Source organism: Wyeomyia smithii, chromosome 3, assembly GCF_029784165.1.
Source record: "Wyeomyia smithii strain HCP4-BCI-WySm-NY-G18 chromosome 3, ASM2978416v1, whole genome shotgun sequence".
Classification (NCBI taxonomy): Eukaryota; Metazoa; Arthropoda; class Insecta; order Diptera; family Culicidae; genus Wyeomyia; species Wyeomyia smithii.
In genome coordinates, this window is record NC_073696.1 from 69,907,727 (window position 1) to 69,929,878 (window position 22,152).

A 22,152-nucleotide genomic window follows, 5' to 3' on the forward strand; every position below is an offset into this window, starting at 1 on the left:
TTTATGCCTGTTTGAGGAGAAATATTTATTAATTTTACTCAAGCAGGCTTTTCCCTACTCCAATAATTATTTCGGCCCCGTTATGCTCTCTGCGATTGGGCCTTTATCTTATTACATTTAATTAGAATAAAAAAAAAAAATCATCTCAATTTTTGCAAAAACAGGTAAGCGAAAAATTTTCACATCCACTCGCGGTCGCAGTTTGCTTCGATCTCTCTAAGGGAACAAAAAAGTCTCTGAGGGAAAGGGCTGTTTCACACTTCCCGAAAAACCTTTATCCTCGATACATCTTAAGTATATGTCAATGGAAGCAAACAATAATTGACCTTTTTGGAACTGGAGGACCCTGTATTTTTTTCGTGATACCGATATACAGAATGTCACAGTAAATGGTGTCTATTCATGTACTCTGAACTTGATTGAATTTTTTTAAATTTAAGCATTCCAAATTGATTGATTTCTCGCGATTTGTTTTTGGTCTGCAAATGCACGTCGAATCGGCCATAGGATATGATTAAAGTCAAAAGACAAAAGTTTTATCGGACTGACAACATCCTCGCCTTTTGGCTTCTGTACGTCGTCTCGATTCTGGAAATATCCATACTGGGTGGTATTCGGTCATTTTTTGCTGTTTTTCTGGCATCAAAAAATATCCGGAAAAAATTGTGTCTAGGGTCAATTCTTGGCTTCATCTCGATTACGAAAATATCCATATTGAGCAGTATTCGGTCATTTTCGGCCATTTCCCAATAGCTGCAATCGTTCAATTCAAAATGGTGGCAGGTCGATTTTGAGCTCCTTGCATCATTCTGGTTCCGAAGATCCTGGGAAGTATTTGGTCACTTTAGGCTGTTTTTCAGAAATCGAAAGTCGTCATCTTAGATTTCAAAATGGCATATGAAATCAATTTCTGACCTCTGGGCGCTATGCTGGTTCCGGAAATATTCATTTTCTTTGGTATTTGGTATCTTTTGGCTGTTTTCCTGACACAGGAAGTCGCAATCTTTGAATTCAAAATGGTGTCTGTGATCGATTTTTAACTCTCATGCATCATTCTGATTCTAGAGATACTCAAAATTGGGTGGAAATCGGCCATTTTGGATGTTTTCCAGAAACCCGAAATTGCCATCTTACAATTCAAAATGGTGTCGAAGGTCGATTTGTGGTCTCAGTGCATTATAACGATTCCGGAAATACCCATATTGGGTGGTTTTTGGTCGTCTTTTTTCTTGAAATTCAAATGGGAGGGGTGTCAAACCACCATTAAAATATTTTTTGCTCCCAAGAACTTCCACATGCCAAATTTGGTTCCATATACTTAATTAGCTCTTGAGTTGTGAAGAAACTTAAGTTTCATTTGTATGAGGGCCCTCTATTCCAGAAGAGGGAGGGATGTCGACCCACCATAAAAAAAATTTTCTTGTTTCCAAAAACCATAACATATCAAATTTGGTTCCATTTACTTGATTATTTCTCAAGATGTGTAGAAATTTGTGTTTCATTTGTATGGAATCCCTCCTTTATGAAGAAAAGGCTGTCGACCTAACATGGACATATTTGTTGCCTCTAAAAACATTGACATGCCAAATTTGATTCCATTTATTTGGTTAGTTCGCGAGATTTGCAGAAATTTGTGTTTTCATTTGTATGAAACTCCTCCCTTCCAGAAAAGGGAGGGGTTCCGAACTATCTTTGTCACCTTTCCTGGCCCCTAAAATCCTTATATACAAAATGTCACACCGATCGGTTCAGTAGTTTCAGACAGAGACAGACAGAGCTGCATTTGATAATATGTTTTGATTTGGTTATACTGCTATTATCGATTGGAATATGACGGAACATTGCCAGTTTCATTTGGAATTTTACAGAATGTACTCCAGTATAGAAAACCAAGACGTAGTCCTACGTCAAAAAAAATGATTGTTAGCACCCTCCTATATTTAAAATGAGAAAATAATAACCCAGTACCATTCTAATTTTAGGAAATCACTTTCGGTCTGGCATTTCGATAAACTCTTTGGGAGTGATTAATCTATATTCGAATGATTTCGCGTCAGCTGTTGGTAGCCCCCTCTTAAAATTCAATGAAATGTGAAATGTGGGTGTGCAGGCCTTACTACCCTGAGAAACTCTCCTTTTTTGAAAATTTATCTATAATAACATGTGAGGAGGGCAAAATTTTTACTTAATGAATCGATATACCTGTATAGTAACGAGATATAGAAGAAGTTATTGAAGTAATAGGTCTTGGGAGTTGTTTGATTTTTTTTAAATATTTAAACAATTGAGTCATTTTTTGCAATACAAGTTTCTTAGATAGTCATTTAAGGGCCCATATACACACACGGCGTAATGACGTGATCGCCTTCACGCCTTCTATTTTGTATGGAGAGGGCGTCAATATGCCGTGTGTTTTCCGGGGCTTCTGTTGTCTAAAATTCTTCAGGACAAATAAAATCGGGCACTCTTAAGAAAAAAAAAGTTTCTCTAACAGAAACTTTCTCATGTTTGAAGTGGTCTAACGTTATTTGCCTTTGAGAACATACCTGCTCGGTAACGACAAGTGTTAGAGAAAAGTTGTCAATGGATAACTTTTAGAAAAATATCTAAATTTACATTTGAAAATTACGTCTTATGGCAACATAAGTCGAAGTACATATTGAAAACCGGAAATATCAAGAGTGTCATGAAAATTGCACAGTTGCCTAACACTTAGTTGTCACGTATAAAAGCTAGCCTGCAGTAATCTAGTCTTCATTGATACATAACATTGAACATAAAATGGTATTTAAAAACAATCGAAAAAATCTCAGATTTCTTTCAAAATCAATTGTTTAGATAGGCAATTCTGATGCCTAACCTCTTTTAACATACCAATGCATGATCGTTTACTAGCCTTTGGAATGGTTCTTTCTTGAACAAATACGTTTTTTCGTTGTTGCAAACTGTGATATTAGAAACTGTAACTTTATTGTGCTGAAAATATTAATGAAATAAAAAATTTCGAACACTCATATTTTTCTCGAGAAAAAGTTAGGTATACCTCGATTATAAACACCCTCTATTTAACGTACTTCGATTGTAGGCACATTTTACCTCGATTCTGTGTACACCTTTTCCATACATATTTCTGATTCGAATTTATTTGGTTTTAAAATAAGACTTGAGGGCAGGTAAGAAAATGTCCATGGTCCATATAATTTTTCAGAAATTTATGTGAACGTTTGCCCTCATAGGGACGAACACTCAAACTATGTCTACGTGGTATATGGATAGTCCCTAATGGAAACTAGAATTGACTATGTTACAAAGATTAAAGGTAAAGCTAGTTCCTCAATCGTTTATTAGGAACTCATGGGATTTACTCTACAATCCGGAAAAAGTTGAGGATGAAGATGACATGCCAATAGCTATCATTGAAAAACGTCTCACAAAGATTCAGGACAAAATTTTTCACTCAAGCATAATAGACGAAGAGAATGCGGAGTTTGAGTTTTTGAAGGATTCAGAAATTGTGGAAAAAGATTATGGATTCCAGTGTACCGGAAGATGACACCATGGATGCTATAGATTTTGAACTCAGGATGGATTTCAACCGCTTCTTTATGTGTCGGCATTGAATGCTATTGATGTTATGATAAAATTAACTCCATGTAACTCCAATCTTAAACTCCAATTTAATTCATTAGATTTAAAATATGAGAAAATGCTTGTGTATCATTAGATCTACATTTGCTGTTTTTAATAAACCAAAAAAAATCAACGGGGAGTTATCCGAAAGTTTCCGAAATTGTGAGTTTTAAAATGATTTGTAATTTATTCTGAATATTATCGTAAGTTCCGAAATAAATAGTAATTACCGTAATTTGAACACAATCGTAATTCAGTGCGATATTAAATAAGGGAAATGTTTGATAATTTTTATAAAATAGAGAGTATTCTAATATTTTGAAGATTAATAATCAGAAATATTTCACAAATACAGACACAATCATAAATGATCGTCAGTTTTGATTATTACTAATTTTATCACTCTCTTTTCAGCATGCACGTATTTTACATAGCTACTTCATAGAACGAGAACCGAGTAACGCAAACAAATAAAAAATTTTATGTGTGGTGAATTTACTATGATAACTAATGTGAAATAATGACAGATAAATAGTTTAAAAAAGTCCTCGAGAGAAAAAAATGGTATTTCGATTGGTATATATCAACTATAAAAATAATCTAGAAATGCCTGTTCACCTCTATCAACTGAAACAAAAAACGGATTCTTCAAAGAGCATCTCTTTGATCAGAGGATCCATCAATGCGATCATTTGTAATAAAGCTCTCATCTTGAATACCTATTACATTCAAAGCACTAATGTGACTTAAATTTCGATTCGTATTGAAAATAGGAAAGATTCTTTTACTAAATATTATTAATCCTTTGAAGTCTCGGTAGTAAACTGAAATATAAATGATAGAAATTGTATGATCAGAAACAATGATCTATTTCAATAAATTGACGTTGGATTTGTTATAAATTATTGATTCTGTAAACTAGATACAGGACTCCTTCGATAAACGTAAATTGTACCATAAAAATAGTTGGAAGTGGTTCGGTCATGATACATTTCCTCATGTGATGATTTTTTTTAAATTTTATATGGTTTTAAATTTGCCAAAACGATTATAAAATCGCAATTTTTTCTTGTAAAATCATGAGATCGTTTTACCCAATGCAGTTTTGCTATTTTCGAAACCCGTTTCTGTTTAATCCCTAACAGAACAGCCAAAATCACTTTCCACCCAACTGAGCTCCCACCCACTGAGTCCCTCCAACCGACGTGCCAGCTGCGAATGCCTCTGCTGTACCAAACCGTGCTGACTCTCACCACAGGCAGCATGTGGTTTTCCGACACTCACTCACTCCCGCCGAGTGATTGCAATTTTTATCAGTTTCGGGAGAGTTAAGCTACACAAATCCGGCTGTTTTCTCGTACTCCGCCAAGCCGAAAGTCCAAAACAAACGTGCTTTTTGCATACTCTACTGGTCAGCAGTCACTCGATTAGCTCACGAGAGCGTGAGCGAGCACAACAAACGTCCGAACACCGCACGGTGCGGTTCTGTTTATCATTCTCTCGGCCCGACGACGACGCTCGGAATTGGCTTTTTTCGTTTTTACGCTTACTATATTATCCGAGCGCACTTCGGGCAAGCATTTCAGTCAATCGCGGCCCGTTGCTTATGCCTGATGCGGCACCTACTCGTATCGTCAGTGTCTCTCAGTCCACGCTAGCAGTCGGTCGGTGGAAACCGTTTTTTTTGTCGGTGTAATTTTCCCAATCGTCATCCCTTCCCATCCGTCTGGTTTGGTCTGGTCCACCCAGTGTGTAGCGATTTCCCACCGCGCGCGTCGACTTGAACTGCGAGAAAGAAAAATTGCGAACGGTTTTGCTGAAGATTCGGTTTTGGGACGGCTTACCGCCCGACTTCAGGAGGATTCCGCGGGAATCCCTCGACCGAACCCTCCGGTCCGCTCGCGCTCGTTTGCGTTCGAGTGTGCATGCTAATAGACATTAGGGAAGCGGGAAGAAACGGTCCTTCAGAAAGCACCCGTGCGAATCTAGAATCGTAATGAAAATTAGGCTCCTCTAGTTGGAGTGGGTGGTGGACCTCGTGGCACAAAAAAGACCGTTCTGCCACAGGTGAAGTGAGTTTGCGGAAAACCCGAGCCGCATATCGAGGGTGAATGAAAAGTTAAGCAGTGAAGGAGAAAAGTCAGAACCATAATCGGCGCAAAAACACATCATTAACAACAACAAAAGTGTTCTTTGATCTGTCTGTGAAAAGTATTCGGTTCGTTTACTGCCCCGTCGATGGGCAAAGAAAGGCGTACGTGAACTCCGCTGAAGTACAACCGTGAGCGGCTGTGTTTGTGAGTTTGTTTGTGTTCGTGAAAACCATTGTAAAGTTGAATGGTGCGGATTTTGTGAAAAAGTGACAAGGAAAAAACAGTTACAATACAGAGAAAAATCAGTGTTTGTTACTGACAGCTGAGTAGCCTTCCAGTGGAAAACGAGCCAATCGTCGGTGGAGATCAGGAAATAAGTTGCGAAGTGTGTATTATTGTCAACAGATTTTTTTCGCTTTTGTTTATCCTTTTGGTCTGGACTGTTGGTCTATCGGCTTAATCGAGTACCACGAGTGAAAGAATCCGATTGTTTGAGTGCTATTTTCGATTGCTATGTTTTCCTTACGATCTTGCTGAAATAGAAAGAAGCCACCAGAAGAAACGGTGCAGGAACATGTGAGCTGGTGGTATGGGGCGCATGCAAGTGAGGCAGGAGAATCCGTTTTTATACTTGTACATAAACGGTTATTTCTTTTGACATTGTTCTCGTGGTTCTTGTGTTTTTTACGAGGCAGAAAAAAGTACCTCGATCCGTACCGTGTGACGGCAATCAGTTGCCCAAGAGTCTGATATCGCCGCCATTAAGATGATTTGAATAGGCTTAAAGAGAGTGTGTGAAAATGTGAAACAAACATTGGAAAAGTCGGCTGTGTGACGCAAGAACCACAGCACTGGATCCATTGGTGATGGGACCACTATGAAATATGGGAGAAAAATTACATAATGTGTTGCGTACTCGAGTTTGTCGAGAACGGTTCGGTTCGGGGAAAAACGGTACCGCACTCTAATGGCCAAGCAGTCAGTCAGCAGCTGCGCGAGCGGTTAGTGGGAAACGACGGACAGGGGGAGATCTCAGGCCGAAAATGGAAAACGACAGCAGGAAATACGTCAGCATGTCGGCTGTCGTAGACGTCGGAGACAGCGACTGGCGCTCAATTCGCGTTCTACAGGCTACAGACGACGACGGCTGAAAAGTGTATGCACATCCAGCCAAAGCAAGGGGGAAAATCGCGTGAATGAGCGCCAGAGAGCAAAAGCGGTTTTCCAGTGTGTTTTGAACAATGTTTTCGAGACGATCTCGAGATGATGGCAATGACGACGATGATGATGGAAGGATACTTCAAAGCGGACTGTAACCACCACCACCCATTACGCTATTTACGAGTGCCGGTGGGGTGTGGGTGTAGGTGCAGTCCTGCAAGTCTTATCTTACGGCTGACAGGTCTTTTGCTTCTCCTTCGTTGAGTCGTCCGAAAAAGACACGCACCAGCCGTTGATCTATTAAATTGCTCACGTGAAAACGTCGGATACCTTCGTACTTGCCGGGGGCTTTTCTGGGATTCACGCAATCTGTGGAAGTTGATTTTCTTATCTTGTCGCAAATTTAAATCATGAAAATGAGCCGCATATTCCACTCGCGCTTTTTTCGTTTGATGTTAATTTGATTGAATTGATAGGTAGAATGTAATTAGTTTTGTTGAGTTTGAAGCAAATTCTATTCAGTAAATCAATATCAGCGCACTCATCAAATCATTTCAACCAGAATGTTAGTTAAATTTTGGCTCAACCGTTTGTTTGGACCAATAGACAGTTTCTTGTCTGTAATTTTCGGGAACGAAAAATTACGCTTTATAATAAAAAGTGAAATTAAAATACTTATAAACAAGAAAGAAAAATTAGCTCGAAACTATTAAAATTAGTCATTATAAAAATTATGTATCATGCATTTAACGTGAATTGCTCACAAAGATTTGTATTTTGGGGCTTTTGAAATTATTCACGCGAACTTCGGAACTCAATGTTTTTTCGTTTTTAAGTAGGTTATTTTGATTGTTGGTAAAAAATATCCAAACAATTTTCAATTATTCATGACCGTTTCTCGTTGATTTTCATCTTGTTTGCGGGTGAAATTGACTGTGGTATTTAGTCTGTTTTTGAAAGTACACATTTCAAGAGACGTTTGGTGGAAACGTCACGAAAAACGTCATTGTCAAAGGTAAATTATTAATAAAATATAATCGTTTTGTGCTCGAAGCAAGCAACGTTGGCTCTAAAATTCCTAAAATCTAAGCCAATTTTTTTAAGCTATTGTAAAGTTTGATAACAAAACGATATCCAAATGATCAATCCACGTTCGCTGATGTCATCGCCACAACATTGAAAATTTTTTGATGAAACTGGTTACACTACGATTTGTATTCCATAGTTTCATGTCAAGCAAATCCAATTCAAAGTTAAAATCCTACAGAAATTGCAATAATTTATCGAAACCTAATCAAAATTTCAGTTTTCTATAGAAATTTCAGTTTTTTTTATCACCGCATTATTGTGGAACAACTTTGTCTAAAATCTTGTTCGATTATTCCAAGACAATTTGTTTTCGTGTGCCGCAAGGAAGTAATCTGGAGCCCCTGCTACTTTGTCGTTTCTCATGCCGATCAGGTCCCGGTTGGATTCTTCAATTTGTGTAATTGCAATTCAACAATCCACTCTACAGAGCTTATAGGGTTTCAAATTTTTTTATGTTGTATAGGGAAAGTTATTAGAATGTGTGGTTTATTCACTCCATACATGACTTTGATCTTTTAATATCAAATCGATCGTAGACAATTTTTTTTGTAAATAAAAAAAGATGTTAGAATCTTCGGAGATAAAAGAGATAAACATCCTGAGAATCAATTATTGAATAAATTTCTTCTATTGGAATTACTGAGACAATTATTTCACGATCGGTTTTTAGAAAAATTTTAGAAAAATTGAGAGATATATGGATATTTTTTGCAAATCACCCTTGAAATTTTTTTTGTGCTCGCGTGTGCATTAGAGTTTCAAACATGCTGCAATTCCAAGTTCAGTATGAACAATAACATTTGAGGCTTCAGTAACTTTCGTGTCACGATGGAGAAGAGCACGATGTTTAATTCGGCGATAGATTATCATTGCAACTCTATGACCGGAACCTTAAATTCTATTAAATCTATGAATTATGTTACACAGTAAAATAATTAAGCTTCAATTTTGCTAACATGAATCATTAACAAAAATATTTGTTTGATAAAATTGAAAATAAAAACTTGGCTCAAAATAGTTGTACCAAAAAGATTATAGCTTTTTAACGATTCCTGTGAATTTTGGAGCCTTGAGTGTATTTAAAAGTACGGTTGAGTAATGACTCGCCGGGTTCGTCGCTTCTACGGTGGCGCATGGCTAGTTCATTTAAGTCTCTGTTTAAGTTACGTTTAGCAGGGGTGACAAAACTCACAGAAATGGTTATAAAAGCTATAACTTTTGATATTTTTGAGTTTGAGCTCTAAAGGAAAGTTTTCAATTTTGGACCAATGTTAAAAGTTTGTTCCAACTTTATGTTTACCCATATTAGCTGTATTCTGTAAACTGCTTGGTAAAACGTACGACCTACCCACTACAATCCCAGCATATGAGTCCATCAAGCGTGCTTAAACAAAACCTGGCATTCTATTCTACTCTGCCTTGTTTTAACAATATCTAATCAGACAGGGCATAGGTAAAATTTTTACATGTGATTGCTGTTACAGTTGGCACAGTTTTCATTCTCTTCCACTAGACTTTTGTCTCGTTTATGAAAAGTAATTTAACGAATTAGACATTTTGGATCCATGTGGCCATATTTTGAGGAAATATGGCATTGAGTGATATGCTTTTCACTTCCGTCAAATTTCCTAAAAACACCACTATCCTACTTTACCCGCATGTTACACATAGCATGTGATTTTTTTCAAAATATTTAGATTGTTAACCTCATTGCGGTTAAAATTGACACAGGTTTTGTACTGGAGCTCAAACTGGTAGAATATTATAGATTATAGAATTTTGGTGCCCCTAATAAGCTCGAAACTGCGCCAAAGGGCGCAAAGTCATTTTTCGCCGGGTTCGTCGCTGCCACGTTCGCTTACGGGATACAGTGCTTTGTCGATTTTATCAACAGTCATTTTTATCACCACTCGCCAAATTCACGATCGATTTTTTCACACTTAAAAAAAAACTAAACCAAGAATGATGTATTTCTAGAAAGTGTATTTGAAACATAATTTTCACTTGTGCCGATTGCTCATTTTCCTGGATATGACAAAAATTGTTATATGGAACTGAACGTCGTTTATAATCATTGAAACATTCCATTTTTTTTAATTTCATCACATTGGAGTATTTTTCACATCGTTCCTATGTTGTTTTGCTCGCTAAAAACAAAATTTGTGAAGCATTCGAAAATATTTGCAATCAAAACTGAAAAATGATCCTTTTCTTCATTGCATGCTTTTCATTAAAAAAAATTGAATCTAACCAGATAAAATAAATTTTATTTTTCCAACCGGGACATCAGCCTTGTCAAGCAGCTGACCCGTGTACTATCCCGAAAAAAATAACATCAAAAAAACCTTAAAAGTTGCTGTAATTGTACATAGTTTTACCATAATTTAACTATGTTTTTCATTGTAAATACATCATTTTTACATTCAATGTCGTTGTCCAGAACAACAAAAAACATTGTTTTTGCCTTTTTTTACCACGAAAAGGGGGATTGTTATGTATCTTAACAACATTGTTCCAGACATTTTTCCCATAGATTTAGGAGTCACTGACAATGTTTTTCATGCTGAAATTATTATCGGTGGTAGATTCAACAACAAAAATCATTGTGAAAACATTGTAATAACAAGAAACGTTCGCAAACTCACAGTAAAAATACCATGTTTTTAAGGGTTACAATAAAAAATATTGCCCATTTACTGTTCTCACCACAAAATGTATCGTAAATTTTTTTTTGGGATACTATTATACTAGTTGTTGAAAATTGTCAATCACATAAACCAAGATCTTCCAAGAATGTTCAATGTCCAGATATTCATATTTTTTTTTTCATTATTTCACAAAATTTACAAGTTGCCGTCGTTATGAACAAAGTGAATATAAAGTATGTTATATTTTGGTTACATGAATCTTGGGAAGCTGTGGGTTATAACATATCAGAGGATCTTGGCAGGAATTTGGGGTCATTAAAGGCGATCGATTCATTGACAAAGATGACCTTCCTTTGATTAAATGGCTTGTAATATCAGCTTGTGACACAGATGATATTCCAATAGAATACGAAGAGTGAAGGCTCTGCAATAAGAGATTGACGGATAGCAAAATCGTGCGAACTGCTTCAGGAGAAGAAGAATCAAGCGAAGAATCTGCAGATGATGTTGACGATGCTACTTTAACTTATAATAAAAACTATTGAGCTATTAAAGTGCGTTATTCTACTCAAAAAAATTTTTTCATTTCGCCGCGTTTTTGACCTTGATAAAATCGAAAAAGCACAGCACTATCTAATTCCATGTCAAAAAGATATTAATGTTTTCCCATTCATACCAAATTTTACAAAAAATTCAGTGGTGAATTTTTGTACACATTTCGATATCGACAATGGTATGCTGCTTTATATATATCTTGTACAGATTGATCGTTCCCTGAATGTTGCCACCGCATTCATGGCTTCCATATAAATGCCTCGAGAATGGTTCCTATCAAACGATTGAAGGATCCGCAGTCTTAACACTGAATTGTATGAATTAACAGCAAAAATAAACACGAAGCCCACTTTAAATCTTGATTGTCTTGCAAATCCTAATCTCCACCGCTCTTTGCTGAATGCGCCAAGCCGGGAAAGTTTACTACAATAAGCCAAATATCCTCAGTTCTACGAGACCAAAGAATTTAGCCCAAACACACCGCCTGTTCTCACATTAATAAAACTTGACAGAAGTAAATCATTCGCTTTTGACATTTCCATGCCTCACAAGCAGATTGCCCGTCAGTTAGCTGGACAAAGTTTTCGCTTAGCATGCTACTCTCCTTCCAGAAGTGTTTGGTACTGTTTCGGAAAATAAGAAATCGCACACTTTCCACGTTGAAAGGGATCTCGCTATCTAATATCTGCCAACATTTTTTTCTTCCGAGAATTAAAAAAAACTGCAAGCGTTTGCGTCAGTGAACTTCCAAACTGCCCGAAAGCTGGGAATCGAAAGCGAAATAACACATCCCTCAGCGATGACTAGAGCGACGGGCGAACGGACGGACCCCGTTCACGGCGGTTTGCGGTTCGCTATCGTAGGCGTACTCGTGTATAGAAGCAAAATCGGCAGCATAATAGATTGGTTCGAAACATTCTAACATTTTCCGACTAAACATCGTGAATCATCATCAACGCCGCCGATCTCGGTGGTGGCGGTTGCCGCAATGTGCGAAACCGAAATGTTTATATTATTTTATCGCAAGATGGTTTAATCAAGATGTATGTTGAGCGAAAGTTTTTTCTTATGTGCCGGAGGAAATCGTTCGTCCAGCGCGATGAGTGTGAAAATATTCAACGAAACTCATTTGTTTAGTTTTATTTTCTTCTATGTGATGCCAAAAAAAATTGGATCGTTATAATTGAAGAAACAGAGGCGAATGCCCAATTAGGCAAAGCCTCTTTAAAAACAAAAAAACAAAAATGAAGAAACATAAAAACTACATATTTGTAACATGATTTGACCTACAAACGAATACGTTGAACTAGGCGCTGACCAGTAAAACACGTTATGCAAAGTAAGGTACCGGCGCTAAACGTGGGCACCGGATCAGTGTCATCGAATTGAACCCGTTTTTATTTTATTTTGAAAAATTAAAGCTTGGTTGGGTGCTTCTTCACAATCCGTCAAAACGCCGAAAGTGGTTGGACGAGGTTTCTCACCGAAACGGAACCCGAGTGAAAGCAGAACACGATCGATCGTCGCTGTTTGTCTAGACAGTTTTGACGTTGACTAACGTTTATATCGAAGTTAGGCCCCTGAATTTGAAAATCTAGTAATTCAACCAGGGAAAACCAGAGAATAGTGGTCAGGTTTTGAGCGCTTATTTCGCAGTCATCTATAATCAGGTTTTCGAGGTTTTGGCATCAATCGATCAGAAATTCTTTTACGGTTAAATTTATGTAACAAAAACAAACTATTGTTTGAGATACACTATTGAAAAATTGGTAATTAATATCGATTGTCTAAATCATACCGCGCAGCCAATCACTACCTCTCTTCCCAAGCACAGTCGACACTAACGGATACAATCGATCTGACTTTGTTGTTATTGTTGTTGTCACTTTCTGTTTCCGATGTTTATGCTGCTGCTAGCGGAAAAAACCTTGCAAATATGCATCTTTTTGTTGGTGTTAATTTTACGACAGCGGCCGGCGCCCCATCATTCTGATTCCAAAACCGCATCAGTGACATGCGGACGCTAGGTGATAGCAGCTGAAAGAAGGAAATACAAAATAGTACCGGTCATCTCTTGCCGGTTTCACCCGTTATGCTGGTGGCTTTAGTAGTAAATGGCTACTGCAAAACAATTAAATGGCTGGAATTCTGGACGGACTAACCAGGAAACTATAATCGGCAACTGGCACCTTTTGGTGCCTCGAAATATTGGTACAGAAGCGGCTAATTGAATTTTCTGTTTTACCAAATGCTGCTGCTAGCGGAAAAAACCTTGCAAAAATGCATGTTTGTGTTGGTGTTAATATTACGACAGCGGCCGGCGCAGCTTTCAAGAAACATTTTTCTCTACCATTCCATCATCTATGTAGCCCCTCCTTCTTTCTAATTATCTGACAAAGCCTTGGTATTAAACCGGATACATACGGACGCTCGGTGTTAGCAGCTAAAAGGAGGAAAAACAAAATAGTACCGGTCATCTCGTGCCGGTCATCTCGTGCCGGTTTCACCCGTGATGCTGGTGGCTGTTAGTAATAAATAGCTACTGCAAAATACTTAAATGGCTGGAATTCTGGACGGACTACCAGTAAACGAGAATAATCGGCAACTGGTTCCTTTTGGTGCCTCGAAATTTTGTTACAGAAGTTTTGTAAAAGAAGCGTTGCAATTCCCTCTACTATTTGCATCAATGGAATATATTTTTTTTTTTATAAGAATACGGTAGTCAACGTCATGCGGTCGTGTCTTGAATACCACCCTCCTACTTTTTCATTTCTAATTGATCAAGATTTATCGCCACTGTCGAAATTCGATCGCATGGTGAAATATCGATCCATTCGCTCTATTGACACAATTCACTTACAAAGTAAAGCTTCCACCCAGTGCAGTGGTGACAAACGGTACTGAACAACACCAATGCCATCAATGCGAGCCGGTCAATTGTGCGCCTCGACCGCAAACGAAAATTAACATTCATTAACGTTTCAAACGAGGTTCCCGCGCGCACTCGCGCCACAGCTGTCACTTGTGACAATGACATTCAGCGACATTCTCGTTTGCTCGTTCGTGTTAATAATACCAGCGCCCTGTCGGGTCAGAGCTGATGTCAACCATACTCCGCAAAACAAAAATCAATTTACGATCCCGTTGACGACGATGACAACAACGCAGGACTACTGGGAACGGTGAGGAGCGAGTTAATTCATACCCTGGCCAAAATTGCACACACATCACTGGTTGGAAAATTACCTCATTTGTCCGAATGTTCGCCGCTAGCTTGGTAAACATTGCGTCGATTTTTTGTGAAATGAAAATGTGCTGAGTTCATGAGTATTGAACTTTGAGTACCATATTCTAGTTTTTTTTTTGGGTGGTCATCGTCGTCGTATGATTCGAGTAGCCACCAAACAATCATGATTGTTTTGAGAGCTCGCAGAAAAAGTTCAATTCAAGCAAAGTGCGCTGATGATGATGTTTTTTGCACTTTAAAAATCACATTATGGCGGGTAGTGATATTGAGAGCCGTAATTGAGATAGATCATTTATCGTGTCGGTTGAGTTCGGGAAGCAAGCAAACGATTGCGTAATGGAAGCTACTCTGGAAGTCAATGAACAAAAAACTGAAATAAGTAGCAGGAATTTACCTAAACGATTTTTAATTTTTGTCAAACTAAAGTAAACAGATCTACTAACTGTATAAGATATTTCACATTGTTTGAAGACCTTAAAGACAATATAAATTACTCTCAATAAATGAAATTTCACAAATTTTCAATCATAATTTGAATAATAATTGAAACTTTCGAATTGATCTGTTCTAAGTACATCGTGAACACCGCATACAGAAAATAGGGTAGAATATCTTCGAAACCAATGTAATCAAAATGAACATTGAAATGATTATGATGAAATGCCAGCAAATGTCTGGCGTGATTTGATTGCATGGCACCGCTTGGACACATATTGCAAATGTCAATAATTTCTGCAGAACTGACTACAGCAGGACACCTTTTTTTTTGTATCTGTAGCACTCATCTTCAAAATAAATAATACGTTAGACAATAAACATTCATCCATTCTTAGAGATGTTGATTCTCTTGAAAGCAGCTTTTTTATTCTAGATACAGAGAACGGCTTATTCCTTACCAGAAAATTTTATTATTATTTTATCATGAACGTTCACAAAAAAAATGCTTTCACTCAGCTAATGGAAACTCTCCTAAGACAGACATCAAAATTATGGGTTATTTCACCATTTTTGTTAGTAAAAATGGCATTATTTCTAATTTTTATCTTGAAGTTTTTTGAAAACTTTGCCAAAAAACATTTATTAAAAAATATCAGTACGACTTTAGCGGTCCGACAGGTCAGTCGCATTTTCGGTTGCTGTGGATTGGTCATTAACTGGCTATAGCTTTGTGGATTCTGACAGTACCTCTTTCTAAGATTACGTGTTTCAGATTTTTTCCGTATTGCCGGAAAGGACAGGGCGAAAAAAGGAATGATGCATCGCAACAAGGAGATTTTCCTCTTTGACACTTCTAGCGTTTGCAGTGTAAATGTGTTTGATATTCTGTCTGAGCAAGAAGCCGGTGAAATCGAAATTATTAAAAGCCCTGGTCTACAGAGATTTTGCCCTAGAGTTCAATTTGGAACTATACGAAAGATTTTTCAACCGTCCCACAGTAGTCAAAAACCTAGAAAAAACTTAGAATTTTTATGTCAATTTTTCTGTTTGATGTTTTATATTTTTCCGAGGTTGCTTACACTCTGAACCAGCTATTTCCAAAGTTTTTATAAGAATCGGTTGAGATGCCGATTTTTGACAGCACTTCGAATGTTGCTGTCAGGAAATTTCGATGAATTTTATGTTCAAAAATCCCAGTTTTAAGCTTAACTTCAATTATCTGAAATTTCCTCAATTTTTATTCGATTTTAGATTAACAAAATTCATTTCGAAGGGAAATTTTTTGTAATTGGGAAGCTGTAATGTAAATTCCGTCAAGTTTCAATGTTTCACAATACAACAATTTTTTATATCAAGTTCAAAACATATTGCCGAAAAGCCAAAAAACATAAATTTCAGAACTTATGTATACCGTATAATGTTGTGAAATAGTTCGGAACAGGCATGCCAATGGTACAGTCTTTTTTTACTATCTGCTAAGGGTTTTCTTCCCTATTGCTGTTCGCTCGTGATACTTATCGTGCTGGCAGTCTCGGTAACAGCCCGAATCCACCGGAGACATTTTCCCTCTTTTATTTGCCTATGATGGATGTCGGGTGACGGCTGTTAAAAAAGGCTGTGGGAAGAAAAAGCGTAAGAACTGTTCGGCACCTTTCCGACAGCCTTCTTGCAAAGAAAAGCAAACTCGGCAATAGAGCGGCTGTACGCTAAAGAATGTGTGTATCGTATACCGAATGTTATATGCAACAATACATATAACATTCGGTATACATATAACATCGTCGACATGGGAATAAGCTAAACAGCAAAGAAAAAAATATTCGTGTATGGGGAACTTATTCGTGTATGGGGAATATTTTATCTATCGGCTGTCTTTATTCTGCCAATACCAACACCGTCATAAAGGGATGCTCTCGGATGTCATTAAAAAAATGTCATCGCTCGGTACATATTTTTCCCCTGGTTCGGAACGATCGGACAGTCAACAACCTATGGAAAAATTACCGTACTTTTCCAATGTTTGGGTCCCGATTTGCACATCGTTGCTCCAAGGGCTGAATTTTTAGCAACTTTGTAAAAAAAAATTTTGTAGCTTTAATAGCCGATTGACCGATTTAGAGCAATTTTACGTAACTGGCTCGAAGGGTCCAAAGAAAGAGGCTTTTTCAGCTCTATTTTTCCAGTACAAACTTAATAACAAAGTTGTCTTCGGATGACCTTATGAGCTTTGAAAGACACATATGATATCTTGATTTTTCTGTTTGGGGCAAACATAAAAATACTTTTTGTTACCATTTGAAATCATTCATGATTTTTGTTAAAAAATTGATGAAAAGTTAGCAATTTCAAATGAACTCTACGCTGTTTTAGAATATAGTACATTTGCAATATTTTGCCACAATAAAGTATAATAGTTGTTCTTTCAAATGGTGCCAGAAGATATTTTCTATATTTGCCCTAAATAGAGATATCAATATTTGAAAAAGGTCTGTCTTCCAAATTGAAACGTTATTAACTCTTCACCTGTTCAATATACCGACAATGTTTTTACGTCAAAAGTTGCGTCTTTTTAAGCTCTTAAGGTCATCCTAAGACAACGTTGTTATTAAGTTTGAACTGAAACAAAAAGAGAAAAAACAATTTTTGGGACCCGCCCAATAATGTAAAGTTGCTCTAAGTCAGTCAGTTTTATAGCTACAAAAAATATGTTTTTTACAAAGTTGCTTAAACTTAGTTGATCTACAACTTTGTGCAAGAATGTATACAATTATCTCTGCAAATAAAAAAAAATATTATTTTTTATTTCGCGGATCTTAGGACCACCCTTGTTGCTCATAAATAAAGGACTAACTATAAGAAACAACTTCTTAGAAGAGACTATGGCTCTAAAACCACAAAATCGCATCGCTCATGTTCGCATAATTGCCCTTCTGTACCACTGTGCGCAGCATGTAACACGAAGGAGTGTTGAGTTGCTCAAAGTGTGCCACTTCTCTGGTTTGCTTCTGCTGGTTGCCAATATGAAAAAGAGATTAAATTTTCGCGGTCAACTTTATCTGTTAATTCAGCCATTAGTGCCTAAAATTTGTGCAGTTATAGCAAGATAAGTTTCAAAGTTTTATAACACTGAAGTAAGACTTAATCCTACGTTAAAATTATTAAGAACTCTCACAATGTAGGATATTCAGGGAACAACACAATATAGCTTTCATTTATTCCAAAGTTTCAGACAATTTGTTTTTCTTCATCTAAAAGTCTCAGACAATGTTTCACAGCAAGTTTATATGTTGATCTTTATTCTAAAAAGTAAGGTTTATGAGTTAAGATTTCTTATTAGACGTCGTACTCAAATTACGTAACGCTAAAAGCCTAGATTTCAGACCCCCTCCTCCCTATGTAACGATAAGTAACGTTCGATATGACTCCCACCCTAAAATTACGTAACGCTGGAAAACCTGCTCCCTCTCCCCTACAAATTTGCAATTTTGAGCAAACAGCACAGTTACGTAACGGTTTCAACTACCACCCCTCCCCCCTATGTAACAATAAGTAACGCAGACTTAAGGGGTTATATACCTTCTTGGTCGAGAAAAATTAAGGGAAGTTTGAATTTATTTTTAAGTGCATAGCACCATTTTCATTGTATCAAAGTGGATTTTTCTGAAAGTACAGTTTATCAACAACAAAAAAATACGTTTGATTTTGAGATATACCAATTATTACTGGAGTAAAGGCCATTCCTCCGAAAAACTATTTTTTTGCAGAGGCTTGCGGTGATCCTGATAGAGAATCAGCGAGTCAACCGAAATTAAAAAACTCATATTATTTAATTAGTTTAGAAGTGTGCCGGGTCCTTGAACGATCGCTTTTATGAGTATTTTATTTTCAGTGCAAACGGGAACGTTTTTCCCTAAAAATGCACCTTTTGAGCGCTAAAATTGCATTAAAAATTTTTTTGTGGCAAAATGTAACTGTATGTTTCAAAAAGCGATCGTTCAAGGACCGGCGAATTCAATAACGAAAATTAAAAAAAAAAAGATGAAGGAAATCGGTTCAGTAGTTTTCCCGCATTCAGGATCACGGCAAAGTCATTTTTCGGAAAACACTATTCCGAAATAATCGTGTGTAAAGTTTCAAGTTTAGCTTATGCGGCCGTGGCGAGGCGCGCTGCAAATCGCTCTAACTTTCTTCCTATTGCTCAGATCTTTATGAAAATTTGTGAAAATGTTCTCAAAATGTTGTATTTGAAGATATTGCCATAAATTTTTTTTCGGTTTTTTGGAAACCAAAAAGGTATATAACCCCTTGACCCCCTCCCCCCTTTATGCGTTAAGTAATTTGTGTACGACGCCTTAGGAGTTGATGTCCGAGCAAATTGAAAAAAAAAACGTTAAGGTATTTTGATTTATTTTGGTCGTAGGTTAATAATTGCCACCAGCAGAAAAAATTGCACTTCTGCACGATTGTGCGCGCATTTCTTAGCAATTTTCAATCGATTCACAACACTTTTTCTAACATCATATCCTCGAGTTATGAGTTTTATAAACTTGCATGTAAGAAAACCTGTTATGAAATGTGCAGACTGCGGCCTTAAGTCTGTCATATCAAAGACATTATAAAAAGTTTTGTTCAAAGAGGGTCGAGTAGGTTGTTTTTTTTTTTGCTGAAGATTGTTCTCCATTCACTACCTTCCACGAATCGCACTTTTACGTGCTCGAAAAGATATCTTCGACCGACATTTCATTTGCAACGATATCTAAAAATAAATCGTATTCATACGCATTGTTTATTTCATCAAAGAATGGTTAGAGATCTTTAAAACCTACGATTAAATTTTAAGAGGACATCAAGTTCATAAAGATAGGTCATAAAACTTATCTACTTTGATTTTATTCTGCTTCAAAAAAGTTAATTTTCTGCATGCGAAAATTAGCTTCGAGGTCCAAAAAAAAATTGAACGTCTTCTCAATGAGAAACTCTCTGACCATATTTTTTGATCGAATTATTAAAACATTTTTTCCCCACCTTCATTCCCTCACCCGCAATATGGCACAAAATTAAAAGCTTGTCTAGAGTGATGCTATCAGTTCGTAGAAGATGGACGACCTGATTGGGAGTTAAAATCCGCAAACATCCCAGCTTCGCAATGATGATTGTGGCATTGGTGGAGCCGAAATAAACTAAAATAGATTAGCCACGCGGATGGGAATTACATTATCGAAGATGTGTGTAGCTTACTGTCGGAATCCCCTCGTATGGGACCGGACTCCGGTTTCGTGGCTACCTGACGGGATCGACCGGACGCTCGGCGAAAGTTTCGGTTAACCACGTCAATATCAATAAGAATAACATTAGCAATGGGTTTGCGTGCGTCGTCGTTCACCATTCATCGCACGGAAGGTTCAGTCCGTGTTTTTTTTCCATAAACAGGCTGATGCGAGGCGGCGGCGGCGTGGGTAATTGATGGAAAAACAAATACTAATCTGAATTAGTTTCCTAATGTACCGACTGTGGCCGGCTTCAGTTGGACGAATCGACTGAACTGAGTGGAATTCGATGTGTTTACATATGTTTATTTTCATATTATTCTTACTAGGCTGGAGTTGAGTCCGGATCGTTCGATCCGACACAAATATATGGAATCAATTTTCAATTAAATCTCGGTTACTCGCTCAACCCGACTCAAGTGGCTTTTGTGCAGCTCCATGTCAAGTGTTTTGGCTGGCATCGGATGTAATAGAAAAACAGTCAAAGAAAACAACGTAGGAAAAAAGATTGCCCCCACAGACCCCGATTAGAGGAGGATGATGATGATGATGATGCAAACTGCGAATCGAAGAAAAAGTGCCCTCCCGTGTTTTTTTTGCGTGGTATTAAAGTGTGTAGAAAGTGAGATCGTAAGGAAAATAAAATGCAATCGCGAAGAAAAGAAGATAAATGGTGAAAACTGTGTGTGCATATGTAAGCTGATCGAACGATTGGCTTCCCTTCGCCGTGAAGCCCTCCGGGGCCGGTACCTTCCGATAGACCAACAGTAGCAGTAGTAATAGCATTAGTAGCAGTAGCAGCAATAGATTATGCTACCAAGTGGCTCGTAATAGAAGGTTCGATGCTCTGCACGTGCCTTTGCCTGTTCTTCGTGCCGTGCGGGGCGGCGCTCGCTGCTGGTTTGCTTCTTCGCCTTCGGTGTTTAACGACGGTATCTCTAGTCACGACGAAATTGGCGTTTTGGCTTCAGTCGGAGCGAAGTCACTGCTCAGGAAGTTTACTTTCTTAAAGTTGACGATGGTGGTGACAGTTGCAGCGGCAGCAGTAGCAGTAGCAATAGCAGCAGCGACTGAGTGGAATTAGATACAGCTGGGTGGAAAAACAATGGTAAAACTGCTGGTGGTTTTCTATTTTATAAGTACGGTGGCGTGGTGGAATTGGCAACTAAAGCGAAAGGCTGAACGATTGATTCGACCAGGATTGATCTCGCTGAAGGGTGTTGCATAAGATTTGTTTTATGACATAACAGGATTTTGAATTATTGGGGGGAGGGGTGTGGTTTTCTTCGTCCGAATGACAGATTTTTCATAATAACTAACTACCAGAAAGGACAGGATCAACGTGTATAAATAGTAAAACAACTAAAATTGTTTTTCGAATATTTTAGACCAATCTTATAGACTTGCCAATAATAAAGTAACTATTGAATATTTTTTTTAAGCTACATTTTTGAAGCACAAGTCCGCGAACTACTGATAAATAAACAAAATATACTAAGCGTGCAACACTTTTTTTGCTTGCAAATTACGCACTTATTTTGTGTGATGTTTTTACTGGCAGTCCACTGCAAACCCGAAAATGCTAAAAAAGAATCAGTTTATAAAATTATTAATTTCAGTTATTTAGTTTAGTTATTTAGCTCACGAATAAAACACCGTCTTAAGGTAATGTATAATGATTGGAACAGGCCGAAAATGTACCATGATCGGAACAATTTTTATGGGCAAATTTTCGCCACTATTGAACGGAAAAAATATATCAAACATTTAGCAAAAACATCACACAACTTCTCCTGATGCTGTTCAGAAAGTTTCATCAAGATTGTTCAAGTACTACTATTAGTGAGAAAGTTTTAAGAAATCCATTTTCGAACGCAAATTGCCCTAACAAACCTGGTTTGCAAGTAGTGATAATGCAATCAAATATTCAGGGATTGCAATGTATTTTTCGAAGAGTGCTTGTTCGTTACCACGAAAGAGTACCAACTTGCCATCTGTGCGTCAACGATCGAATCTGATAAAGT

At 37.4% G+C, this 22,152-nt stretch overlaps 1 protein-coding gene across 4 annotated transcripts in view; it reads left to right on the plus strand.

Annotated features, from left to right (window-relative positions):
• Positions 1–22,152, plus strand: part of LOC129731391 (pseudouridylate synthase RPUSD2-like) — a 503,699-nt gene that overhangs the window by 73,383 nt on the left and 408,164 nt on the right. For 3 of the 4 annotated variants that reach the window (XM_055691364.1, XM_055691362.1, XM_055691363.1), the window contains exon 1: positions 5,230–6,108. The exons of the other annotated variant lie outside the window; for it this stretch is intronic. The gene's annotated coding sequence lies outside the window, so the exon portion shown is untranslated. Of the gene's footprint in view, positions 1–5,229; positions 6,109–22,152 lie in introns of those variants that run through there. 4 annotated transcript variants of the gene reach the window in all.